The sequence below is a fragment of the Arvicola amphibius genome, chromosome 8 (genome assembly GCF_903992535.2).
Source record: "Arvicola amphibius chromosome 8, mArvAmp1.2, whole genome shotgun sequence".
Classification (NCBI taxonomy): domain Eukaryota; kingdom Metazoa; phylum Chordata; class Mammalia; order Rodentia; family Cricetidae; genus Arvicola; species Arvicola amphibius.
In genome coordinates this window covers 11425295-11449239 of record NC_052054.1, presented here as the reverse complement: position 1 = coordinate 11449239, position 23945 = coordinate 11425295, and positions in this window count along the sequence as shown.

Below are 23945 nucleotides of genomic sequence, written 5' to 3'. Positions count from 1 at the left end.
ATAGTTCAATAGGAAGGACAATATAAAATGAAGCCTCTGGCTAGGAAAAGGCAGGAAGTGAACAGCTCTCACAGTGGGGAATGCAGTTCTATTCAGTGTCAAAGATTTTTGAAAGAATGGTTCATATTTCTGAAGGCTAAATCCCAAATCTATTCCTGTTGAGAAACTAATTAGCTATTTAAATGCCTCTGACTAATCTTCTTGGCTTTCTTTTATAAATTAAGTATAAAATAAGATTCCCTGATATCCAGTATTTTCCACAATTGAAAAAAAGGATATATACATGCAGTGAAGCCCAAATATTGTATTCAGATGGAATCCAGTCTCGTGGACCAATTCAGACTCATAACAACCCCCAAGACAAATGCCTAAGAGAAATCAGCATGACAGGTAGATTCCTACATTGTCAATATACCCAAGAAAGGAGTCTTTATATGAAGAGGAGGGAACGGAAACACAAGCCATGCAAGTTATTGGTGCTGACATATTGCTGGCACCCGAAAGAAATGCCTGTTATTGGATGTCAGCTTAAGAGGAAGAAAAGAAAGGAAGCAGAAAAGAAAAAGCTGAATAGGTCCAAGGGAAAAGATCAATAACTCTCTCTGATATGTTTTTGGCAAATGGGCCAAGAAAACGCAGAAGTCTTTACTACCTGACAACCCAGGGGTCTCTGCAGATAGAAATGGTGCTGCCATACAATGGCTTTAGTGAACCGAGTGAGATAATTTGTTTGTGACTGTGTATTTAAAGAAAGATTACAGATGAACAAGTTGTCATCAGAGCGCCTGGGTCTCCACCTTGCCATTTGACAACCACTTTATGATTCTTGGGCAAAGCCTTCCAGTTGGTGAGGGCATAGGGACTCCTAAGCCTAGGCTGCACTCTCAACAGCCGGCCTGAGAAGTGTGACTGTGAAATCAGTCACTTGTAGCGGGACCAGGAAGAAAAGGAGGATGCAATTATAAACATGTCATCCAGCCAGTGAGAACCTGGATATATGACTGACTGACAGCTGACGGATACTTCGCTCTCCCTGGAGACCCACTGCTCTGCAGTCATTGCCTCTTGTCTCTGATCTAGACTCAGTTACAAGGCAGGATGTGTAAAGATGGGGTACCGCTTGAGTCGAACTGGGTCACCCTGCTGGAAAATTCCTAGGCTCACTTCCTTAGTTGCTTGCAGGGACAATATTGTCCTTCCGTGCTTTTCACCCATTTTCTTCTCATCTAGACAGGAAGCTAAATATTTTTACCTAGAGTTTTCATTACTGATTCAGCAGGGACAGGTGAGCATCATTGCTATTCATTAGGATGCAAACGCAATTGAACAAAACCAGCGCAGCAGTGTTTATGTCTGTGAAGCTGTGGCATCCAATCATTTGACAGAGTTGAACCAAACACCAAGCCGTAGCTCTCTCCCAAATGTGGAAACCCAGTCAGTTGTGGCCCATCATTTCATTACCTCAACTTTCATTGTTTCCCATTTTATGACAACTTTTTTGATTAACTTCGAAATGTAAGTTTTTCTCTCTGCCGTTTCAGCCTCCTTTCCTCCCTTTGCCACCAGGTCATTGGAATATGGAATGGAGATAGATGCATCTTTGTTCTTCCCTTTTTTTTAATCAAGTAGCTCCAAGTTTATGTTCACTACTTGTATAATTTAACTGAATCTGTGATATGAATTAAGAGTCATTTGGGAGCAGGGAATGGAGCTCAGTTGGTGGAATATTTGCCCACCATGAATGAACCCGAGTTCAATCCTTTGCACTACACAAACTGGGTGTTGGTTTTCCTGTCATCCCAGCATCCCAGTGTGGAAGTAGGAAGATCCAAAGTTCAAGGTTTTTCTCAGCTACATAAAAACTTTCTAGATGGAGAGGAGGGAGGTGATGTGGGAGAGTCTTCTGTTTGTGTTGATTTCATTCGTTAATAAAGAAACTGCCTTGGCCAGCCCTTAGGTGGGTGGAGTAGACAGAACAGGAAGAAGGAAGTGAGGTAGATGGCTCAGTCAGATGCCATGCCTCTCCTAAGTGAGACAGATGCCATGTCTCTCCTCTCTGGGCCAGACGCGATGAAGCTCTGGCCCAAGATGGACATATGCTAGAATCTTCCCGGTAAGGCACCACTTTGTGGTGCTACACAGATTATTAGATATGGGTTAGTCAAGATGTGAGTAAGAGGCTGAAACTAATGGGCCAGGCAGTGTTTAAATGAATACAGTTTGTGTTGTAATTTCAGGCCATAAGCTAGCCAGATGTGCAGGAGCCGGGAGGGACGAAAAGCAGACCTGTCTGCAGCTCCTCACTACAGGGAAGGTTGATCATTTAGTATTTGGCATTTTGGCCTTTCTGACTCTATTGCAAAGCACTTAGCATCTTGCACAGTGACCAGGAGTTTCAGGCTACAGGTTTGAGTTTACAGTTTGTTGTTAAGCAAAGCTTGAGCATCATGCTCAATTGAAGGTCAAAGCACTTGCCCCAATGCCCCATTTGACCAGGGCAAGAATCTGTAACGGGTCATGGTCATGAAGTATTCATATTGAGACAACTACATGGGGCAGAGTGGGGGTGGGTTTATGAAGAACCATGTGGTTGATCAGGGACAAGCTGAGAAGGGGTCACTGTGTCTGGCTTCTATGCCACCCAATGCTTAGAGGAACTGCCACTCAGGCTCTGCCACCAGTCTGGCATCTTGTAACCCTTAAGGACCTAACTTCCAAAGGAAACTGTTGTTGAAATTTAGCTTCTGTACCACAGAATATATAATTATGAATAACATAATCATATCATTGTGTTTTTCACAGTTACATGTACTCAGTGATATTTAAAGAAAGGTGCTGTAGACTTTTTCTCTCTCACTCTCTCACTGTGTGTGTGTGTGTGTGTGTGTGTGTGTGTGTGTGTGTGTGTGATATGCTCTTCTGAGAATGTTAAGTCAATACATTCCACATGTTACTAGTAAGTATCATGACAGCACTGACACATTTCATGTAAATATTTTTGAAAATACATGGTAATGAGAGGGTGATCCCAGTATGGATGGCTTAAATCAGCCAATGAAACATGAAGACAGGATGGGTAAGCCCAGAGCAAAAATCATAAGATGGACTATCCCCATGGCTACCCTGGGGTACATTATATGTGCTCTTGAACTAAAGTTCAAGGGTGGTGATGGTGGTGATGTTACAAATTTTCTATCCTTCCCTCCATCCCTCCTTCAGTCTCTCCTTCCCTTCTCTCCATCCCTCTTTCCTTTCTCTTTCTTCCTCCTTCCTTCTTTATCTTTTTCCCTTCCTCCCTTCTTTTTCTCCCTCACTTCTCTTCCTTCTTCCCTTCTTCTCCCCCTCTATCTTCCTTCTCCCCTCTCTATCTTCCTTCTCTTCCTCCCTCCTCTCCTCTCCCTTCTTCCTTCTCTCTCTTCCCACTTTGAGCATGCTAAGCTAGTTCTTAATCACTGAGTTACAGTCCTGGCCCTGTGGGTCCAGTTGATAACAATGGAAAATGCTTTGAAAGTTTTTTCTGACCATAACTTAGAGAATTCAAATATTGTCCTTTCAGGTAACTAATGGTTCACAGAAAATAAGTTAACAAAAGGAAAATAATGTATCCCCATATCTGGTATTATTTTTAAAATGGTGCAGGAGTTTGTAGGAAAGAAAAGAAGAAGGAAAGGGGTCTTTTCTTTAGGCTGAAGCCAAGGACAACCACGGAGGAGATGCTCATAGGAGATTGAAACGGGGGAGGCTGTTCCAGGCTTGTGACTAAACCCCAGGTGACATGTGATATATGTATGGGTGGAAGACTGAACACAGAGCCAACTGAACATCTGGGGGTGGGCTCCGGGTAGGGGTGCTTTGTGTCTCATTTATGGAGGCTCTTTGTGCTTTGAAGCATCTGCCAGCAGAGAAGAGAAAGCTTGCTCTGGACCTTTCAGTCTGGCTGAGAGTTGAGATTTCTCTGAGGTAGCGCCGCACACAAACTGCAGGTGGAGGCAGCAGGTTTGCCAGAGCACAAAGAAAAAGGAAGGAAATCTCTAAATAAAGGCTGTCCCGGAATCCTGAAACCCACACAACTGTCATCACTGCACATCTATGAAGCTGAACTTCCGGAAGGTTCTGGAAGGGGTTAAAACTTCTAAGTCCCTGCATGGTAAAACACCAAAGCACCAATAAGATCTTGTGTTTCCAACCCCAAGACCCTGGCATGGGCTTGTGACCCTGTAGAGACACTCTCTCCGTAAGGCCTGTTGCTTCCACAGTCCATGTTATTTGTGGCAATGCCTTAGACCAACTGTAGGGCCCTGTGCTTTTGTTCCTGAGGAAACATCTGTTCTGTCGTCAGAGAACACATGCCAAAACTCTGAGGTTGTTAAGCAGAGGGCTTTTCCAAAGGCTGTGAATACATCACACAGCTTGGAGCTCAGACCTTGAAAATTTCCCGCAGCTGCCTAGGCCAGTGACAAGGAGGGAGGGAGGGAAACAGAGAGAACACAAAGCACCAAAATCAGGAATTATAAAGGAGCTACAAACAAATCTCTTCCGAATGTTAAAGAGTTGAAAGAAGCAAGTGTTGTGATTATCGTGTCAATAAACCTTAAAATTTAAACAAAGTGAATTGTATCCCTAAAAAAGCATAGAGGGGTGGCAGGTGCTCAGAGGAGAAGACTGCTTGCGGCACCTGAGTCAGGACCTGAAATCAGACGTTAGCACTCTTGCAAGGGCCGCATGTGACCACACAGGAATGGCAGAGACAAGAGGAGCAGTGGGGCTTGCTGGAGTTCAGCAAGAAGGGAAAGACCATGTCTCAGAGAATTAAGAAGAGGGTACCAGGCCAGCATCTTTCTCTCACCTCTATACATACACAGGCATGTACACCTACTCTCTCTCTCTCTCTCTCTCTCTCTCTCTCTCTCTCTCTCTCTCTCTCAACCACACACACACACACACACACCCTATACCATATACACATATACATTATATATATATATATAGTACATAAATTCATCATATACCATACACACATACACATAAATACATAACACAATTCTAAAAAGAAAAAGAAAAAGCACTGACAAATATAGATAAAATACAAAGTTTATCTACACCTACTAAATTCTTTTTTTTTTCAAGGTAGGGTCTCTCTGTAGCTTTGAAGCCTGTCCTGGAACTAGCTCTTGTAGACCAGGCTGGCCTCAAACTCACAGAGATCCGCCTACCTCTGTCTCCCGAGTGCTGGGATTAAAGGCGTGCACCACCACCGCCCGGCCCTACTAAATTCTAAGCCAAATTTAAAATGATTTTTTTGAGAAAGAAAATTTGAGACCCAACTGGTTCAACATTAAATTCTTTTTTCTCTTTTTAAAAAATTTATTTATTTATTTATTTATTTATTTATTTATTATACAATATTCTGTCTACATGCATGCCTGAAGAGGGTACCAGGCCTCATTACAAATGGTTGTGAGCCACCATGTAGTTGCTGGGAATTGAACTCAGGACCTTTGGAAAGGCAGACAATGCTCTTAACCGCTGAGCCATCTCTCCAGCCCCTGTTAAATTCTTTAAAACATTTGAGAAATGAGTAGCATCAGTCATTAGACAAAAATCTGCCAGAAAATGGGAAGTATGAACATTTCTCAATTTTTTATGAATCTAGCATTATTTGGATAGTAAACCTAAACAGAAGCATTTCAAGAAAAACCTGATAAAAAATTCCTTCTGAAAATATAAAAATTATCAGTAAACTATTAAAAGAGATGCCCACAATGAGTAAGTGGGGCTTGTTTCAGGAGCCAAGGTTAGCCCACCACTTAAAACCAGTCAGTCTAGTTTATATGAAAAATAAAGAAGACGCACATAAGCATTCAAGAGATGCAGATGTTGCTCTTGCAAAACTCAGCTCCACTTCATAATAAAAGTTTTCTATGAACTAAAAACAGCAAACACTTTGTCCAGACAAGAGGCTTCTATAAGAATCTCACTTGGAGCCAATCAAATGGTGAACAATGCCATGCTTTCCTTGAAGACAGAAGGAAGGGATGTCAGCTTTACCTCTGTCCACCATCACTCACCATTGGGGTGGAACTTCAGTATGGTGCAATAAGGCAAGAAAAAGAAATAAAGGACACAAAACCCAAATGTGAGGATTCTATCTCCTGGAGACATCATTATCTATGCAAGAAAATCTAAAGACTTCACCTAAAGAGCTGCAGGCATTGATCAATAAATTTGACAAGGTCATAACATACGTTTGATTGAGGGCAGGAAATGCTCCTCCCAGTTGTGGCACGCGGGCACACTGACTTACTGAGTGGTTTATGGAAAACGGAAATCACAGAGGACAAAATGTCTCTGACCTCTTCATCATTCTCTGCTTTTCTTTCCCTCTTAAAGCATGTACAAAAGCGAATTCCTTTATTTACCTACCCTGTGAGGTCCTAAAGCCCTCATTTCAGAGGCCTTCTTCCTACATGCAGGGGTCAAGAAGACTCTAAGCAAATAGGAACTCCCAGGATGCAGTCATTTTATTCCCAGTAGGTAAAGCTCCCACTTAGCAGATACCTACTACACAGCGACGGGTTTATTCTGCATCAAAGCCTATCTTCTCCCTCAGTCTTCATTTCTGATAATGCTCTGTCACGCAAAACTTTGATTAAGAACATGGTTCACACTTTTATTTTGTTAATCTGCCCTTTGCTATGGAGATCTGCCAACGGTGAACTCTGAAACAAGCGAGCAGAAGATATTACTGTTATTCCCCACCATAGCTCAACACATAGCTACCATACATAACCAATAATTTACTTAGAAGTTCAAAAGCACTAAAGTTTACACAATCATGATAAACAAACAAAAATGTATTCAGTAATAATTCTGTCTCTTCAGTTCTTTAAAAACAGAATCATACACTGTACCTCAGGTTGATGTGGAAGGCACTATGTAGCCCAAGTAAGCAATGAACTCATAGCAATCTTTCTATCTAAGCCTCCAGAGTGGGCCCATAAGTTTGAAATAATATGCTCAAGATGTGAATACACTGAGAAATATACAGCATTGCTAAGTAAAACACGGGATATAAATAAGCGAAGCACTGTACCATGTGCGTGATGGAGAAGATATCTTCTGAAATGATGCCAGCTTCAAGGAATGCAAGCTCAAACTCCCATAGGTTCTCTATAAAAATTAACATGTTATTTCAAAATATATGCGAGGTGCAAACATTTGTGAGCCAAAACAATTTTCAAAAAAATAAAACAACATTGGAGGCTCTTTACCACCTGGTGGAAGGCATTACTGTATAAAACTCTACAGAAATTGGGACAGTTTGGTTCTGTTGCAAGGATAGACACACAGGATAAGGAAAACAAATGGACTCAATTCCTATACTACACTATACACACAAAATATCTGAAATACGTTAAAGAACTTCACATAAAAGTTAAAAATCACAAAAATTTAGAATACATTTATGAGGAAGATCATCATAATCTTAAAATATGCAAAGAATTTTTTTACAAATAAAAAGTATTATTTCATGAAAGAAAAATCAACAAATTAAGTTTTGCTCTTCAAAATATATTTATTAGGTCATCAAGAGAATGAAAAAAGCAGTCTACATACCATACTGAGCAAAGTTTAAATGAATAAGTAGGTAATCGCATAGGGAGACAGATGGTAAGCAAGATAGATAATAAATAGATTATAGGTAGGTAAATAAACGGATAATATAGGTGACAGATACATAGATAGGTTTTAAATATGAAGATAGATAGATAGATAGATAGATAGATAGATAGATAGATAGATAGATAGATAGAAGATAAACAGAATACGTTTTGGTGACGTTATATTTTTCATGTATCTTTAGGTCTATGCTATGGGGCCAATGAGCTTAGCCCCAAACAGATGGGGGTATCTTTAGCCTGCTTTGTAATTCATTGCCCACTACTGTGTTTGGCCTAATATCCATCCTGTGACAATTAAGCAAATCTTTTTGGAAAGTGCAAGCAGACATCTAGCTTTTACCACCCCAGAGAGGGAGAATGCCCTCAGGTAGCATATCAGCCTTATAGCATAAATGCCACAAATGCCCCACTTTGCTGCACTGTAACCTGCCTGCCTGTTATTTCTACTAACGTATTAAAAAAAACTACCTTGATTTATGACTATCTTTGCTATGTTACTATAAAAACAGCAGGACACTGTCACCATGTTGGAACACACAATAGGACTATCTGAGTCTATGTCCCCAGCCACAGATACTCATATTTGGCTCCAGAGAAAACTCTCCTGTTTGAGATAAGAGTTGTGTTTTTGCATCCACAGGAGACTGGCCCCTTGTGGTTAGAATCAAGTAATTTCCACATCAAGAGTAACTGCTCCTTAGGGTTGGAGCTGGAGACTGTGACCTGGTCTCTTGGCTTCAACTTGTTTTGGGTGATTAAATTCTCTACCTTTCTGAAAATTTTCAGTCGGGGCTTCAGGCAACAGGGGGATCACTCTGGACTCTCCTCAGTATACAGTATACGCGAATAGAAAAGCAAGGCTTGATTTAAGTTTTAGATGGGATGAACAGTGGAGCTGGCTTGACAACCCAGCACCATATGAGGCCCTGAAAAAAATCGAAGAAACCTCATAAAGTGTGAAAAAATATATCCGAAGCCCAGAGAAACAAGGCCATAACAGAATCTCTCCTAAAAAGAAATGAGCTAAATTTTCACTTGGTGAGATGCCTACACAGACACAAATTCTCTTTAGGATCAGCCTGACACAGGATCACAAGTCACAAACACAACTTCAGGGCTGCAATCCAGGTAATGTGCTTGCCACCCGCCGTGTGAAAAGGGGGCCTTCACGGAGCCTAGAATTTTAGAATTTTAAAAAATCAAACATGCAAAAAAGGAACAAGCCATTGTGATGCTAATGGAGGTTGTGATGTTTGCGGAGATGTTTCCCAGTCCTTCAAAAATTTATAAATCAAATTTCTGCTCCTATTTGTATTCCAGAACAAGGTGGACCTCTTTTAATTTTTTTCCAGCACTAATATGATATCACTACCCCAATGAAAAACAAAATGACAAGAACCACAGTTAATGTTGGAAATGTCTAAATAATTAACATATAAAGGGGCATGAGAAGAAAGGACCCCTTTATTTCAGCCTGCTCGAAGTGTTCAGGGACAATTCTTTCATTATCTTTGTGGGCCCCAGTATAAGGACAAAGAGACATGGCAGGAATCCACTGACCGTCAATGCTCCTGTTCCTGTCTAATTGGCAGGAAACTTCCTAACGAGGATCCACATTTTGGAACAAAGGAAAAGAGTAGATGGTCCTGAGGTCACTGAAATTGGCCTCTGAGAAGGCGACTTAGGTCTCTGCTCTTTCTCCCTGTCCTGGGTGACCAAGTTCTGCAAAAAAGAAAACCAAGGCCTTTCTAGAGAAGATTCTCCTGGCAGAGTTTAGATACAGGAGAAACACAAATGCACGTGCACACAAGAGAAACAAGTGTATGTGCGTGTGCACACACACATACCACACACACACACATGAGCACATGTGTGCACACACACACCACACATGCATGCACACCACACACACAGAGCAAAGCATTTAGTCCCACAAGAACAGGAAAAATTAGCAGTCAGTCGCTGCTTCTTTCTAACTTCCAATAGACTTCTGGTCTACTTGATCTGTTTTGCTTTTACTCTGAACTCTTTTAGGTCTATTAGGTCTCAAAGAGTGAAAAACACAAGCTGGTCTGTCTCCCCAGCAACACAAATCAACCTTCTAAATGACTTCTTAAAAAGGAAAGGGGGGGGGGGAAGCCAGGGTGGAAAATTCATTTAGAATAGTACTGCTGGATCTAAACAGGCCTACCACTAACTGCCCATGCATAACTCATGTGTCTGCCCACAGTTAATGGTATCCCACTGGAGTGAAGAGATAAGAATTCTTAGCTCTGTTTTGATAGATAGAGCCAAATACCTTTGCCCTAGTGAACTGGCTCCCCACCACCACCACCATCATCACTACAGTTTGAAAGAAACCGTTTCGTCTGTGATAAAGACTTGGGTTCAAGTGATGTGTAAAAGTGAGACCAGTGGCAGATGAGATGTTACTATTCTTTTTCAAATTCTACACAGATCAAGGAAAAGGGTTATAATCTAGTATTACAAAGAAACAGAGGAAGGTCAACCACTCACATTGGTTACATTTCAGCTTTATTGAAGCATAATTGACAAATAAAGATTGTACATTTTCATGGTGTACCACCTGATGCTTCCATGTATGTAAACATTGGCAGTGATTAGCACAATCAAATTAATTACATCTATCACGACATAAGGCACCATTTTTCGGGTAATAAGCACGTTTAAGATCTCTTTTAGCAGAGTTAAAGTGTAGGATGAGGTACTATTGACTGAAGTTAGCATGCTGTACCTCAGAACCCCGGAACTCACTCAGCTTTGAAACTGAAAGCTTGGATCCAATCACCAGCAGCTCTCCATCTCCCTTGTTTCACACTGGCCATTCTAATGTACGAGTTGAGCATTGTCGTGTCCATCCACAGATGGAATCAGACCACACAGTGCCTGTCATTCTGAGTCTCCATCATTTCACTTGTTATAATGTTCTTTGCTAACCTCTGTGGTTGCAAACCCAGGATGTCCATCCTTTGATGGCTGGATGGTATTCTGTCATATATATGTTTAGCACACTCTCTTTATCTTCCATGATGGATTCTTAGGTTGCTTCTTTGTCTTGTCTATTATAAACAGTCCTGCAATAAGCCAAGGGTGCTTGTGTCCTTTCAAAACACTGATTTTAACTTCCTTAGATACAGATGCAGGGACAGAATTGCCAGGTCGCATAGCAGTTATAGTGTTAAATTTCTGAAGCACCAATGTACTGTTATCCACAAGTGTTGACCAGTTTATATTCCCACTAATGGGGCATTAGATTTGGGAGAGAGGCTGAGCTGTGGGGGTAGAAATGCTGAGTCAAAATGTATTTTAGCAAGAGATTTCTTAACTCTGAAGCAACGAGGTGGGGTCTGAAGAAAGCTGTTTCAATCCAGCCAAAGCATGGCATCTTTTAAACATTTCCAAGGAAAGGGGCAGTCTTACATTGTGAGGATACAGGTTTAGTTAATGTGTGACCTGTGCCACATAGCCAAGGTTAGAAGAATGGACAAATCTGACTTTGGCTATTGGGCTATGTGACAGAGGCCACAATTTGTCTGTGTTGGGGATTAGGGCATATATAATTTAGGATACGTTACAGTGGTCACTGTTGGGTAGAAGGTGGGGTTTAGTTAACATGTGGCCCATGAGACAGTAGTCAGGCTGCCTTCCACTCCAGCCAGTAGGAAGATGGATAGTGTGATGACCCTCCTCATGGTTCTCTCTGCCTGGGGCCTGGTTACATACAGGGTCCAGGCTCTGTACACAGGATATGAGAATTTCCTTTGCCCCTGAATCCTTGATCATACCTGTAACCTCTCAGTTTGGGTGACTCCCACACTCTCAGGCGTGAGCTGGTATTCTTGGCTTTCATGGCCATCCCCTAATGATCAGTGGCACTGAGCCCCTGCCAGCACTTGTTGGGCAGGTGAATATGTCTTCCAGAAAAATAGTTATTCAGGTCCTTTGCCCGTGTCAAAAAAAAATGGATTTTTCACTTTTTACTACTGCAGATGAAGCCTTCAAAGATTTGCAGTTTGTAAATATGTTCTCCTTACATGTCTCCTCTTCACTTTGCAGATTGTTTCCTTTACTATACAGAGGTTTTGTCAGCTTGAGGCAATCCCACAGGGCAATATGGCTTTGGGTGGCTGTGTTCTATCATATCTGGTAACCATTGATAAGATCAAGATCAAGGACCCTTCTCTCTTACGTTTTCTGTTATGGTTTATGCTTTCAGTCTCAGGTTAAAGTCTTGAATGTACAGTTAGCTTTTATATATAGTGTAGGGGTAAAATTCCCTTGTGTGTATGAAGATATCCAGTTTTTCCAACACCATTGCTGGAAGAAATCATTTTCCCCACTTTTTGTTCGGGGGGGGGGGGCTTTTGTCCAATACCAATTAACAGTACACGTGTCAGTAGTATTTTTGAGCTATTTTTTCCATTGGCCAATGTGTTTATTTTCGAGCATCATACAGGTCTGAATACTATAGCTCTATAATACAGTATTAAATCAAGAAACATGTCATATTTATATTTCTTCTTTATGGTCAAACTGCTCTGTGATTTGGTGAGGTCTTTCTTGGATCTATGACAAATTTAGTATTTTTTTTCTATTCCTGTAAACAGTGACATTAAAATTTTGATAGGAATTACATTGAATCTGAAGAGCACTTTACCTAGTAGACACTAAAACAATATTAATTTTTTTCAATCTATGACCACAGAATATTTCTCCATTTATTTCAGTCTTCCTAAACTTCCTTTGACAATGTTCTAACATTTATGCATATGCTTCAGATTTTGAGCAGCATAGTTAAATTTATTCTTAAATATTTTATTTATTTCATGCTATGCACAAATACTGTTTTTATGCATTTTTAGCTACTTTCATTCCTGATCTTCAAATTCCTACCTCAAACACACACACACACACACACACACACACACACACACACACACACGAGAGGGGAGGCATGCAGGCTCCATGCTACTTGCCAAATCATGTGCTATTGACCTAAGTTTAAGTGTCTGGTCTGTCTTTAAGCATTCGCAGAGGGGTATTCCTTTGATTTCTCCCAGTTTTTTTCCTCAAAGATTCATTGCGCTTGCACAAGCCGCGGCTGGAAAAACAGGCCGACTACTTCTCTGTGAAGAGCCAGAGTCCAGTGCTGACCTTAAGAACACATTTCTATGTTCCTAACATCTTATTTCAAAGAAATGCTTAATGTGTGTGTGGAATGAATGCCCGGAAAACATTTGTTGATTGCTGCACTGTGTCTAAAATCAGCTGGAAGCAGCTTCTCCCAGCCTGCCAATTCTCAGAGACGGCTGAGTGCCTGGCCTTCCTCCATGTTCCTGAGCTAAGGATATTTTCCCTCCCTTAGAGAAATGTGTTTGTAGGAAACCTAAAAACTGAAAAACAAGCCGCAGACTCAGAGCTCCAACTGGAAATCTTCAATGGGTCCCGGAATCACTGGGCTCCTTTGCTGAGCGTAACTGGCATTTCAATTCTAAGTAAATGCAGCATTGCAACCCATAAAATTACATAGTGCTTGAGAGACTTAGTCACAATTCATAAAACTAATGAAAACAAACTAAATCCCATGGCCCTTGAGGTTTTCATCTATATTATTCTATACCTTACCATTTTTATCAAAAAAAAAAAAAAGAGTCACAGTCAATGGCCAGTGTCATACTGGTAGGTGTGTTAAATCCAAGGACATTGAGAACACTGTGTTTTTTTTTTTCTAAAGAAGAAAGATTTTTAGGGGCTGAGGGTAGAGCTGAGTCAGTCAAATGCTTGCCTTCAAGCCCAAGGACCTCAGTTTGATCCCCAGAACCTCTATTTAAAATGTTGGATGTGGTAGTGCATCCTTGTAATCCCGCACTGGGGAAATGGAGGTCGTGGTACCTGGGGTCCAACAGCATGCCAGCCTATCTGAATCAATGAGACCTAAGGCAATGAGAGACCTTGTCTACAAACCAATGTGGATGGCATCTAATAACACTCAAGGTTGACATCTGACCACCACATGCACCTCCACAGGCATGCATACACCTGTACTCATGCATGAAAAAAATAAAAAGAGGAGGAATATTTAAGCACAGACGATCCTTATTGGAGTAAAGCTCGGAGATCAGGTTCTCTTCGTGGAATTTTCTAAGACTACTGTGGAGTCAGAGCAATCCTAACTGTAAGTAGTTGACAGTTCCTTTTGATGTCAAAACATTATAATTATAATTGCAAGTTATAAAGGAAACTAATTACTAAAAGATCCATGGCTGGGTTTTGGTTCGTTCATTTGTCTCTTTTGTTTAAACCAACTCAAAAGCAATAGGAGCCACTGGAATCGGGATTCTGTCATGAATAGGCCCCTCAACAACAGGTTCAAGTTTAAATAAAGGACAAAATTCTATACAACATCACAAACCTTGGTGATCGGACATTTGCTGCTTTCTAGCCACACATCTGAACAACCTTGTTATGAACCCAGATCCCTGTCCTATAATCTGACTCACTTTCACACTTCCACGCTCTCTGCACCCCATGCACCCTGTTTCTGAGGGCCTTTATTCTGCCCACTGGGCTATACAGACACCAGTACCAATTCACCCTATTAACCAGCATGGAAGCCCTACCTCAAATCCACCATCCTGAGCAGCCCTGGCATCGGAGGTGTTTCTTGCGCAGTAAGGACTGGAGTTCACAGTGTTTTCTCTCAGCAAACTGCGAGCAAGATCCACGTGTTCACACTTGTGCCTGAAATAGTGCCCGGAACCTCACCACAGCTGGATAAAAAGGGAACGAATGAGTGAAAGGTGCATGACAGTTGAATTAAGTCATAGACAAGGGGGCGGCATCTCAGTAGGTAGGTGCTCCCCTGTGAGCCAGTTCCAATGAAGGAGGAACACACTGTTTCCTCTCCCCATGGAAACTTGCTCCTAGACCTCCCAGGCAGGGAGCAGAACACAACATGAAAAATGCATCCCATCCCAACAGACCTGCCATGCTGCTAGGAATAAGTCTGTAGATTAACCCTTCCCACTTCTGACCACAAATTTTGGTTCCACCCTGGAAATATATATAATTCAAGCATCACCCAATTACAGGCAGCTACAGCCAACTCCTATTTTTCTATACTTTTGATGATTTCATTTTGTTTTTTCCTGTGACTTTTCTTTCTAGAACCTTTGATGTGGCTCTCAATGAAAACTCCATCACAGCTAAAGTGTCAAGGTCGATTCCTGTATAGATGAATTCATTTGATTTTAATTTCCATTGCCTCAAGTTCTGGACTGGTCAGTTTATTTGACACAAATGAGTGTAGAACAATGGTTGCTTTTATAGCCACAACCATGGTCATTATTGCAAAGGTCACTCACTACTGAGACCATGGTACCTGGATCAATGGTGCCAGCTTGAGCCTTCTGCTCATTCTACTGCCTGCTTAGCTGGCTATTTGGCACATGCCCTGGGATGGCTTGATGGGGTTTTAAATGGGATTCTTTCACACACTGAATGTATCTTGTCCTAACCAGCCTCCTGAACTTTTATTGATGGCTATTCGTATGTCAGTTTCCTGAGCATACATGCCAAAGAGCGTTCTGTGCTTTCTTTCCCCATCAAAATCTGTCTACCGGTCCTGACGACTGTGCTTTTGCTGTCCCTGGATGGGGTTACCTGGCAACCCAAGTTCAGTTTCCAAGCACATACGCTTGCTCATCTCACCAGGTCCTCACATAATCTCTGTACAACTTCCATGTATTTGTCTCATGCTGGTTTCCCATCATGAGACCTCAGCTGCTTAAATAACTTGATCGCAGCAAAAGGGCTGAGCCGTCACACTTTAACTGTATAGATGCTTCATTCTCCTAGCTTTTGACACAGTGCTAACATTTCTAGGTAATTTATATTGCTAAACATTTAATTCCAAATCCTGGTCCTGTTTATATCTCTGTGTTCTGCGATCCTAGAATGTAATACCTCTTGCTTAGACTATTACACGTTGTATGTTTTCTTCTCTTGTCTCTAGACCCGTTACTTTCTCTCATCCATTGCACATCGTTCTAGTTTTACTCCTGCTACTCTATTCTTCCTCAAGCTGCTTTGCAGTTCTTCCCCGTGTAATGAAGAGAAAACTCCTTTGTCTACCTCAGCCACTTACATATTTGACCAATACTTGTCTGGCCACCTCCACTCCCGTTTCTTCCCCAGGCTTTCCTGTGCTGGCTATTTCTTGAGTGTGGTCCTTTTATTCATAGTGCACTCTCTTTGCCCACCCTCCTGGGGGAAATGCCACAGGAAGATGCACAGGACGGAGCAGAATAGGGGCTTTCTAGTCCTCTCCAGGGACTTGAAGACCTGAGTGTCTAGATGCTGCTACTAATAACAAAGAGCATTGTCCTTTGTCCCTTCATCTCCTTACCACAGAGAGTGTAAGAACCTTGCCACTAGTCACTTTGAGGATAAATCGTAGGCACACAAGTAGTAAAGTGATTGGAGCCAATAGCAGGTGTTAACTGTACTTGGAGACTCACTGCCCTCCTCCGAGAACACATGCTCAATCAAGATGAGGGGCAGGAGTCACTCCACAGCTGACATCCTGTCTCTCGTATGAGCAGGTCCTTATTAGGGTGAGCACAGCTCTGAAATCTCTTTCATTGCCTCCCAGTGAGGGAAATCAGGACAGCCATCACCTCATCACACAGGGGATGACTTCTCTTTTGGGGAATTAAAATCTGTGCTTCAGCTTCTTGGGGACTAATATTATTGGCGACTTTGCTTGTGATGTAAAGAACTTGCTTTAGCTGAACGTGTGTTCTTCCAGCCTCTGCTGGCTTTTGGCTTTGCCCAGATCGAGAGGTCAAATCCAGTCCCCTGAAAACCGGAAGCCGCTCAGGAAAGGACACAGGGGCCTCAGATACGGCTCTGTTACAGCCTCAGTGAGGCAGGCTTAGCAGCACATGGGTTGCTTCAGATGGCTAGTTTGTATGCTTTATTAGTTTTTAGGGTGTTTGTATTTTGAGACGGGGCTCATGTAACCCGGGTTGTCCCAGAATTCACTGCGTAGCTCTGGATGACCGCGAATCCTGGGTCTACGGCCTCTGTCCCTGGAGTGCTGGAATCACAGCTTTGGACTGTCTCGTCCCAGTTTGCATACACCTACTTTCACTGGTGTGCCAGAGGAGGATCAGCCGGGAAGCCTCCTCTTTTGCTGCTACACCCGTAAGGGGAAAGGAATTTTGTTTTGTTTTGTTTGGGCATGTAACCTCACATGGAATATTGAACCTAAGATAGCCAATAAAGAATTTGTCAGCCTAGCCCACCCGAGGAAACTTCAGGGTTGGGGACATCAAACAACTTTCTACAGCAGTTTGTGTGCTGTGTGTATTTCCACTGTTGAACTCCCAGTGAGTCAAGCTTAGTAGATGCTCAGCAAATATTTGAGGACTGAATAAATATAGCAAAAAAAAAGCCTGAAAATTCAAATTTTCTTCTATTTACTGCACATAAAAGTATATATGGTAAACAAGCAAAAAGTGTAACTACAGCTTATTTCTACAAGACAAAAGTTTAGTGTGTACACACGCACACATACATATGAATGCCGTTTAGAGAAACAATAGAGCAGGGGAAAGAAGTAAGCTTTTATCCAAGCTGTCTCAGAGCAGTGCAAAATCAGCCCTGAATTTCACCATGAGAAGATGCACATGAGAGTTTACAGCATGCCGCTCCAAGCATCACAGCTAGCCCTGCAGGAAACAGCAAGTTCATGGGGCCACATTCTTACCTTGGTCTATCGCCTTTTGAAGGTCATGGACCTTCAACTGTAACTGGAAGGAAGGGGTTGCCATATCTCTGGAGACACAGGGACAGAGAGGAGAATGTGCAGGCTCAGGATGCTAAGTCCTTAGTGTGTTGCTGCTACACCACATTCGCCTCCCTTCCAAATGTAGTTCCCTAGGAGGTAGTCTTCGGCTAACAGAAACATAAGCATGCCTGTGTTTACCAGGGCCTTGTAGGTCAACCATGAGTGTTTTTCTCTTACTAATTGGTCCTTTGTGCTAGAGCATTAGCCACAGACACAGTGATCTCTATTATCTTTTCCCTTCAAATGCATGGCAATAAATAAAGAAATATTGAATTACCCAACCATATGTTTTAATGATTTTTACGTCCCCTGTGCATGATTATGGAGCACACAGACCTACATGTTTTACTATTTTCACACATACAGGAAATAGGCTGTTTATTTACCCACTTGTTCACTCCCTGCCACCGAGCATCAGTGTAGACTGGCTGGAGCTGAAGTGCTAGCCAGTAATAGATGACAACAGGAAAGGTGCTCTTGCCCTCAGGCAGGCCACAGTCTCACAGGTGGAACCAGACATCACACAGGGGATTACGGGACAAGAGGACTCAGCACAAGGACAGAAAGAAGCAAAGCCCTCTGTAGCAGGAGCATGCAAAAGCCAGGATACCTGGTCTACAATTAGAAGGTGGGTAGTCAAAGGATTTCTTCAGGAAGCTGAATCTTCACTCTTAAAATTCAAATAAAACGAAATTGAGGAAGAAGTAGAAGAAGGATGGTACAGGTGAGTGCAGCACAGTAGGTACAGAAGCCAGGAGACAAGCATGCCCCCCTTGGGGAATGGACAGTCTGAGTTGCTGAAGACAGAGAATTTCTCAAAAGATTTGAAAGTCCGGCATTCAGTCGTGTTCCCTCAGTGTAATATGTAGGCCACTACTCCTTCCTGGATCCACGGCAGACATGACTAATCAATCACAGCTTCTCAAAGAACTCAAACACAGCCCCAGACCACCTCTTAGCAGGCACTCCAGGATGGTAATCCCAGCCCATCAGAATGTGAGAAAACTGCATTTCCTATCTGTGTTACAGATGGGAGGAAGCCCAGGAGGTCTGTCAGGAGAGAAGAGGCAGCAAACAGATCTGTGAGTCTAAAAGATTTCTACAGTGGATCTGCAGATAGATGATGGAGGAGGGTCACCTGCCTATGTGTTGCTTTCATTGGTTAATAAAGAAACTGTCTTGGCCCTTTAATAGGACAGAAAATTAGGTAGGCGGAGTAGACAAAACAGAATTGTGGGAGAAAGAAAGCAGAGTCAGGCAGACCCCATAGCTCTCCTCTCCGAGATGGACGCAGGCTAAGATCCTTTCTGGTAAGCTACCCCTCGTGGTGCTACACAGATTACTAAATATGGGTTAAAGCAAGATTTGAGAATTAGCCAATAAGAGGCTGAAACTAATGGGCCAGGCAGTGTTTAAATGAATACAATTTGTGTGTTGTTATTTCGGGGCATAAACTAGCCAGGCGTGCAGGAGCCGGGCGGGACAAAAAGCAGGCCTGCCCGCCATTCACACTACAGATAGTGAGATTTCCAGCTTGGTTGATCACCTTCCTGGATCTGGGGGGAGTTGGGAGAACCTTGGTCTTAACATAGAGTAGGAAACCCCGATGGCTCCTTGGCCTGAAGAGGGAGGGAGGGGGTGTATGGGTTGAGGGGAGGGGAAGGAAGGGGGAGGAAGAGGGGAGGAGATGGAAATTTTAAAATATAAAAAATAAACCAAAAAAATAAAATAAAATAAAATAAAATAAGATACTTTTATACATTGCATACAAATCATAATACACAAAGTATTCATATAGACAATTCTGAAGATAATTGGAAAGCAAGAGCCATGAAGCCCACAGGATCAGAGGTGGCAAGGTGTGACTCTATAATTAACACCAGTCCTAAACGGAGAACTTCCCCATTTCTCAGGGTCCCACTTCTCAGCCAGTATTTGCTCATGCAGGATGAAGCTGCTAATGTGTAATTAGTGAGAAAACTATCTCCTATAGGATGCTACCTCGCTCACGACAGACCATTAGGTGCAGCTGCTGTTTCACCACTGAAATGTAGAGATCTAGAAACTTCCAAGAAGAAAGTTCCACAAGAAGATGATGATCACCTAGAATGGTCTACTCTGCCATTATAACCAGAGTACCCGTGACTTCCAAAATAACATCAAGTGGCTCATTGAATTAAGATTTCAGTGTGACCAGGCAGTGGTGATGCACACCTTTAATTCCAGCACTTGTGAGGCAGAGGCCAGCCTGGTCTACAAGAGCTACTTCCAGGACAGACTCCAAAGCTACACAGAGAAACCCTATCTTGTAAAACCAAAACCAAAACAAAAAACCCACAAAGAACAAAAACTTCAGTGTGTATATTTGTGTGTGTGTTTATATACATATGAACTTATGTGTATATTGTTTGTATATATGTGCATATGTGTATTTGTGTGGTATGTGTGTATGTACATATGTCAATGTTTCTGTATTTTTATACATATTTATGTGTGTATGTATGTTGCATATATGTATGTGTGTGCATGTCTATATATGTGGATATGTGTGTGTATGTGTGTACATGCTTTTGCCAGCAAACATATCTGTAAACAGAGACTGCACTTTTGTTTCCTGGCTGCCCAGAACTGAATAATTACACAGAAACTATATTAATTACAACACAATTTGAACAATGGCTCAGGCATAATTCTAGTTAGTTCTTAAATCTTAAATTAACCCATGTCTATTAGACTATGAATTGCCACATGACTGTGGTGTTACCGCTTTTTCTACATGTCTTATTTCCTCCGTGGCTGGCTGGTGTCTCCTTGACTCTGCCTACTCTCTCTTTATATCTCTGTTTGGATTTTCTGGTAAGTCATTGGCCAAAACAGCTTTATTCATCAACCAATAAAAGCAACACATATACAGAAGGACTTATCACATCATCTCTCATTTTCCGTCTAATTAAAAAGGAAGGTTTTAACTTTAACATGGTAACATATATAAAACAGTATAAAGCAAGAATTATAGTTACAATATTTAATGCATTTACATTTGGCAGTTTAAGGAAATACTCTATTATCTATCCTATCATTGTGTGTCTAAAGTATTATATCTAATTTATCTTTTATCATAACTAGCAAAAACTATAATTATAGCTATCTAGTCTTCACCTCCATCAAAAGACCCAGAAAGATATAATATTACCTAGTAAACAGGAAGTGCATTGTAAGCAACTTCCAAAGTTCTAGAAAGGGTGGAGACATCTAACAGGAAATCTAAACATCTGTTCTAACTTGTACTGGCAAAGTTCGTCAGTTGCTTTCCTCTGTGTCTGTTAGTTTCTTCTGTGAAGCAGGAACCCTGAAGGACCATCCAATCTTTTGCAAAGTTCAGCAGTAACTTTTCTGTGGGTCCTGCATGTCCGGTTCACACACCATAACATCAAGCAGTCCAGGCAAGAGCAGTTTCTTACCCAAATGGCTAGCCTTGTCACATTGAAAGCAAATTCCATAGCAAGTTTCTTCGATGTCCATCAACCTCTCTGAAGTAATTGGTGCTGCCAGAAACATGTCTCACTGTTGAGAAAAGTCTAAGTTCTTAAAACATTTTAAATGCCATATTCTTTAGATATTTGAAAGGTTTGAAGAATACTTATCCATCTGAAATATATCTCTGTATATCTAGAAAATCTAACATGACCATAAATTTGACTACTATAGATATTTATTAATCCATATTTTTAATTAAACATTGGATTTTAAAATAAACTGTATAAATATAATACTTTAAACAATAGTAGAAATATGCATATAACAAAATTAACCTTAAGTTTTTATCAATAAACCAAAGTTCATAACAACATATTCATTTCTATATCATACTCCCTTTCTCTTTAGAAAGACCTTTACTGTGACCATTGACCATTTATAATCAACCCTCTTTAAATGAAAATAAACATTTATAAACAATCATTTTGGAAATTTGGGCAGAGTTTTCGCCAAGCTACTTCTTGATATTTGTTGGGCAAAGTATTTTTAGGGTTCACTGAGACCTTTCAGGTAGTCTTGTTCCATCAAACTACATTAGTCTAGAAGGAATCCACAGGTTCTCATCTTCTGTGGAAACAAATGCAGAACCTCTTTTCCAAAGCAATATATCCCTAGATTAAAATTTTAAAGTCAAGATACCCAATGTTGATATAGTTTAGAATCAAATGAATGTTTTTCAGCAGTTAACACATTAACAGTCAAAAATCTAAAGAAAACAGAATAATATACATAATCCAGCCTGTGTATATTTCATTTTTATGTAGCTGATTTTTTACTCTATTACTTTTTAATATTTATTTTATTATCTTTACTCCTTTAATCTATGACTGTCTGTACTCTTTCTTCTCTCTCTCCTAAGCCCCTGCACATTTATCCAACACTGTGACGCATTCAGAGGTCTTTTTTGTCTGAATCTGTCTTCTTGTGTTTCTGTAATCATTTTCTGACCAGGAGAGTTTTTAAATGCAGGTATGGCTAGAACTAACCCTGTGACTTTGCCTGTTGGCTCTGCCCATGCAACATGGTGCAGGTATGTTCACCACCTCTGCCAGTCATGCTTACCATCCCAACTCCAGGGATGCAGCAAATCAATGTAAGCAACTTGTAGCACTCAGCTTACAAACCCCATTTAAGTGCTCTGTAGCAGGACCTCCTGAAAGAGCCAGAACCACCAGTAAGAACCAGGAAGGCATTTCTTAAAGGGGCAACACATCTGTTCACCACCAACAAACAGAGCCTATCTGGAAAAAAATGTAACTACCAAGAAGCTATGTTTGGCTCCTGTTTTTGTGGGTCTAGAAACCCTCCTTTTTTTTTTCTTAAGTTCTTTTGAATCTTATGTGGATCCATGCCAGAGAGTGGGTGCCATTCATAAGCAGAAACTGTGCTTTTGTTTCCTGGGCACCCATACCTAAATAATCACACAGAAACTATATTAACTATAACACTGTTTGGCTAGTGGCTCAGGCGTATTTCTAACTAGTTTTTACATCTTAAATTAACCCATTTCTATTAGTCTATGTTTGGCCACATGGCAGTGGCATTACCTCATTTTCTACATGCCTTGTTTCCTTGTAAATTCATGAGTGATGTTGGAGTTTGGTAGCCCATGTCCCCAGAAATACAGGGTAACAGAGCCACAAAAAGAGAGGTTATACCATGAGGGACAAACAGGTGATGGGCAGGCTCATTCTAGACACCAGTTGTAGTACCAAAGGAATGTTGGGAAGGTGGCAAACCAAGCCAGAAGTCAGATCCTCCTCCCAGGGATTTAGCAACAGGAGGAGTCTGGAGGAAGAGCCTTGTCCAGTTGGCTTAGCATGTGGGAAAATGGTCTCCAGGGGGCAGGACTACAGGCTTTTGAAGAACAGTTCTGTGTCTTCAAATTCACTACAATTCAGAGTGACAAGCCCAAACTGAAAGAGAAGAATGACCATGTAGAACTAAGAGTCCATATTCCTGTCTCCTATGTCTGGGCACCAGAAAGTGACATGGAACAAAGGGTCTGGTGGCTGCTGTTGACCAGCCTGTTGTATTATCCTCTCTCAGTAAACAGCGGTTTTAGTTCATGGCCAAGATTTCTGGGCTGGTGAACGTGAATGATGGAGGATTATACAGTGTCCAGGAGGTTAAAGGTTTAGTCGTGTTTAGTGACAGGTCATTTCTATAGAGAGAACTGTTCTGTGAGTCAGTCAGCAAGCATACAGTGTCCATGCTGGATCAGACTCTGAAGGCCTATGTGTTGAAGGCTCGGTACCCAGCCAGTGGCACCGATGGAAGGCTGAAGTCCTAGAGGAGATTTTATGCCACTGAAGGAGTGCCCACAAGTTAAACAGCCAGATTCTATCTCTTTCTCTTTACTCACTCAATCATGAAGTGAACAGGACTCCTCTGTAGTCTCTCTCTCCTAGGATGCAATGTGAAACTGCAGGATCAAAGTACCAAGGTCAACTGGTCAGGGGCTGACCAGTTTTGTGAGTTGATTACCTCAGGTATTTCGTTACAGTGTCAGAAACCTGACAAACATTAGTGCAAAATGGTGCAAAAGGTTCTTTATTTTTCCCTCAGAGGCAAATCTACCTGACAGAAACCCCTCTTCGTATTCCCTCTTGCTTAAATACCATCAGCCTCTGCCCCAAATATTCTGGTGTTCACCCTCTCTGTTCCACAGGAGGCTATCTGACAATGATCACTCTTATTCAGAGAGCCCAAAGTAGATACTGCATAGGACAGATAAGCTTTCCTTGCTAATATCAATCACAATGGCTATAACCTTTGATCTAGCCCTGCATGTCCACAGAATGACTATAACCTTGGTGGTCCCAGAAGAACCACTCTTTCTAGGAGGGAGG